The following is a 4,390-nucleotide window of genomic DNA, read 5'->3' as shown; positions in this document are numbered from 1 at the left end:
CCTCACATTCTCTATTCATGGATGATATAGGTTTTCATTACTGTCATACCATGCCCCACCTACCTTACCAGCTATATGTGCAACTTACTCTGTTGTTTCATGTACTTTACAGTAGTCAATGGGCAGCTCCTTCCTCTCCATACTTGTGGATATTTAGTTTTAGTTGGCGGTGGCAACAGGCGAAGTTGCACATAATCTGCTAGGCAATTGGCTAGGCTAGCAGATAAAGTTGCACATCTCATCGACATGGATTTGTTGGATGGGAAAACTGCGCATCCATACGACCATGAGGGTAGAAAAGTTGTCTATAGGCGAGACCCTAAAGATGCACATGAGAAGATATCAGGTGATACCATGTGTTAGGTGATACCATGATACGGGCTTCTAGGAGCCGTTGGATCTCAGATTCGACGGCTCCTGGGAGTTCTTGAGCATTTTTGCAAAAAAGTCATTCAAGAGTCTCAAAATTTCATGTAGGTACAATAGACTTCCAGAGCCGTTGGATCTGAGATCGAACGGCCCAGAAGCCCGTATCACGGTATCACCTAAGTGCTGGTAGCACCTGCTATTTTCCCAGATGCACGTCTCACTAGCTGGGGTGGGTGGGAAGGGGTGCTAGCAATGAAAACTACACACCCATGGATACGGGGAAAAGTTACACATCGACCATTAGGTAGTTGGCTGGGATAGTTTTCGAAGTTGCACGTCCACTACTTGGCAGTTGACCGGGGAAGCAAACAGTAAAAAATGCACTTCCAACGATAGAGAAAAAGTTGCACATTGACTACTAAGAAGTTGACTGGGGCAGCAGACGAAATTGCACATCTCACTTGATAGTGGGTAGTTTAGGGTGAGGTGCCATCAACGAAAACTACACATTCATGGATATAGAGAAAGTTGCATATCGACTATTAGATAGTTGCACATCAACAACTGGGTAATTGCACAAAATGGAGGCAAAATTGTACAAAAAAAAGTTTGTCGAAACAGACCATGTGGGATCTAGTTTCGAAGAGCACATCGCGAGGATTTCAATGGTGAAAGCGGATCTTAATTTCGATGTTCGGTTCAAAAGTTATGACTTTTCTAAATTTTAAAATCCGAATTAAATGCGTTCACACTTGTTCCCGTGTGTGCTTTTTCAATTATGTTAAAACACGGTGTATGGTCTTTGTCCTTTTCTTGTTAAGAGGACAAAATATTTCCTAATTAAGAATAGTACAACCGCACCTAAAGCGAGCCCTCACAGCGATTTGGATTTTCGGCCGTACAATTTTGTGATCATGACGTTTCTGTCCATCAGATCGACCTCTAATCGCGAACAGGGCCAGCTGTCCTGGAGGGCTGCTTTTCTGGAAGCCGAAACCGTGGCATGTCGTTGATTGGGCCATGTACCTCCCAAGCCCAATCTTTCCGCCTTGCTCGCCCCTCTCTTTTTCGTTTTTCAGCCCACTATCGCCCTCTCACAGAGCGACCTAGGCGAAACAGCCGTCCCGCAGAGCGCCGCCACTGAAGGAGCCTGAAGCAGCGCCGCCCCTTCCCTCCTCTCGCTCGCTTGAGGAGCGCGGCCGCCGCGACCCCTCGGCCGATCTACGCGGGCGGCGACCCTCGGCACCATGGTGAATCCATTCCTCCATCTGTTTCCCCAGTTCCTTTTTCTGACGCGACGTGTCCCAACGATGGCAGATCTTGGAGAAACAGGTCCTGTCGTTCGCGAAGGCGGTCGAGGAGATCACCGCACTCGAGCGTCTTGGCCCGGACGACATCGAGGCATTCCGCGAGCGCCGAATGCTGCAGATGCGCCGCGTGGCCGAGCGCCGGCCCAAGTGGTGTGCCCTGGGCACGGGAGTATGCCGAGGTCCTCGAGAAAGAGTTCTTCTCCGTCGGCAAGGCCGGTGAGCTCCTCGTGACTTCTACCGTGGCAACTGGCTGTGCAAGGTACACCAACACCATCCCTCAGTTTGCATCGTGCGAACCCTACACATGGCCGCTGCGGCCGGCGGCTGGCGGTGAAAGATCTGGTGGACGCAAGAGACGTTTATGGTCCCATCTCCATGTTTGGTCGCACCACGGTACTCCAGAATGGCTACTGGCAAGTTTTTGTGGAACGCCTCCCTGCTTCCACTCCCATCCTCCCCTAAACAGTACGTCTACACTCATGTGCCTCCTACCTGCACTGGTTGATGGATCTCGAACCACTAATTTGAACCTTACTTCTTTTGAATGGATGAGTATTTGTGAATTCCCTGGTACCAATCTTTTGAAAAGGTGGAGCTCATTATGTGCTATTTTTGTCATGTATGATCTGGACAGGTAAAGGTTATCAGCTAGGTGGTTTTGTATATCCAAAATTTCCACATGAGCTAGGTGGTTAAGGGAGTTGTTTGAGGAATTATTTGGAAGACTGCTTCATTCTATCATTTCTTTGTGCTTATCAGTTTGATATCCTTACTTATTCGAGTTTGATTCCAACTATGCTGATGTAGCTAATTATGTACATATTAGTGTAATTCATGTACTTGCTCTTGCCTGATTCCCCTCTGTATAAATGTGTCTATCTATTAATGAATATCTCTCTGATATCAACGAATGACATACATTCAAACAGTTAGCTAGATCTTGCCACTTTACTATCAAAGGCAACTAACTGAAAATTTGTATCTTCACGTTGCAAGATAAGGGCCTCTGTTGACAGCATTTCCCTCCCAAAACTGAAGTCCTATTCAAATCGGTGCCAAGGTTAATCTCGAGTCAAGGGAAGCCCCTGAATTGATTAAATAGGTATGTCCTCCTGCTTTCTTGTCTTTGCAATACACATTGTTATTTCTTTGATAGATATTCAATATGTGTCAGCCATGGTGGAGAAAAATCTATTTAAAATAAATAAGTACCTATAGCCTGAATCACGTGATGATTCCTGGATATTTAGGTTGGTTTTTCCTATTTGTAAACTGAGTAGCAACTACCAACATGCTAATTTAGGACTTCGGGTTGGATGTTCGCTCTCTAAGAACTGTTCACCTACAAGCTGTAGCTATATGAATTATTTTTACTATTGCAATTTTTCGTTATGCCATACCGAGTGTTTCTTTTCTTCTATTGCAGAATACTGAAAAAAAATAAGAAGTTACCCTTTTAGAATTCCAACCATTATATCACTGCATCATGATGTTTTGCAAAACACGGTCTATGGGACCGTAGGATTTATATTCAGGTGATCTCTTTCAACTCAACATGATCAATGTTGAACAGTGCTATTTAATATGAGCTGGCCATGACCTCGTATCATGCACTGATGGACATTTTATTTTTTAATTCACCTCTAACATTAGTACCTGTGTGGTTGTATTTTTCCTATTCTGATTAAATAGTTTTCTGCTTTGTGAGCAAATGATCTTTGTCTTGCCGCAATTGTGATAGTGTACAATTTATCAACTTCTTACTATTGCTTAATGTAATTTTGGCTCTCATATATTTTTTATCATGTCCAACAAGCAATTTAATCTTCTTGCAGCCATCCATCTTTGTGTCCTTCAAATTCTCAACGATACATGGACATTCTAAGTACAAGCAACATACAACAGTCCAGTGCCTTGACTAGCCGCCGGCACTCATCGCCACCTTTTTACGTGTGTGGCAGCCTTTCCTCGCTTGCTGGCACCCAACTGTATTCCTCTTCCCCGCCTTTAGATCTTTAGCTGCTCTGTTTAGTTAACAACTTAATGTATGTTTCGACAGGATTGGGTTGATTTCTATGTCATGCGGTTCACTAAGTTAAGAAATTTTATCCATGTTTCAAATTGAAGTGACAATTAGTATAAAGTTGGGTCATCTATTTTGGAACGGAGGGAGTACGTGTGAGCGGAATTGCTCTGCATTTTTGGCACATACTTTTCTTAAGATGATTCTTCGCTAGCAGTTCAATGTTACCAAAGTGCCACTGACATGTCACAAAATAAAATTGTATTTTGGTAGTTTAGTTGGTAACATGAATCAAGGGCCTCCATTCAGAAAATTATGAATTGTCGGCCAGTTGTCCTACAGATGATTTTTTTAGTCTTTTTAAAACCACTATTGCTCCGATTTAATTTTATATCTGCACGCGATGCTCTGAAAATACTTGCAAGGGCAACAAGCCAATAATAGTAATGTTGATGCAGTTTTATGTTTTACGTGCCATGAATTTCCTACAACATCTAGATAATACAATCAGACCAGTTGCAGTTGCACCTATACAAGTTGTGTGTTGTGTTTTTTCCTTCACAAAGAGATTTTTATAGCTTGATATGCATTCAAAATCATCGAGAAAGAAAGTGTACACTAGCCCGACTGCTATCGCACTAATTTGTTCAAAGACTATTAATTTTCTCCTCTTTGATTGCTAACATGG

At 43.3% G+C, this 4,390-nt stretch overlaps 1 long non-coding RNA gene across 2 annotated transcripts; it reads left to right on the top strand.

The window, feature by feature from the left end:
- The first annotated feature begins 1,427 nt into the window (after positions 1-1,427).
- Positions 1,428-3,843, top strand: LOC123090884 (uncharacterized). Of its 2 annotated transcripts, XR_006442640.1 has the most exons (4): positions 1,428-1,619; positions 1,687-2,781; positions 3,106-3,214; positions 3,515-3,843. It is a non-coding gene; the product is annotated as an uncharacterized lncRNA (long non-coding RNA). The 2 variants fall into 2 exon arrangements; XR_006442639.1 differs by lacking the exon at positions 3,106-3,214.
- Positions 3,844-4,390: the final 547 nt, after the last annotated feature.

The sequence above is a fragment of the Triticum aestivum genome, chromosome 4B, assembly GCF_018294505.1.
Source record: "Triticum aestivum cultivar Chinese Spring chromosome 4B, IWGSC CS RefSeq v2.1, whole genome shotgun sequence".
NCBI lineage: Eukaryota > Viridiplantae > Streptophyta > Magnoliopsida > Poales > Poaceae > Triticum > Triticum aestivum.
Note: the sequence above shows the minus strand (reverse complement) of the source record. Positions and strands in the feature narration are given on the sequence as shown.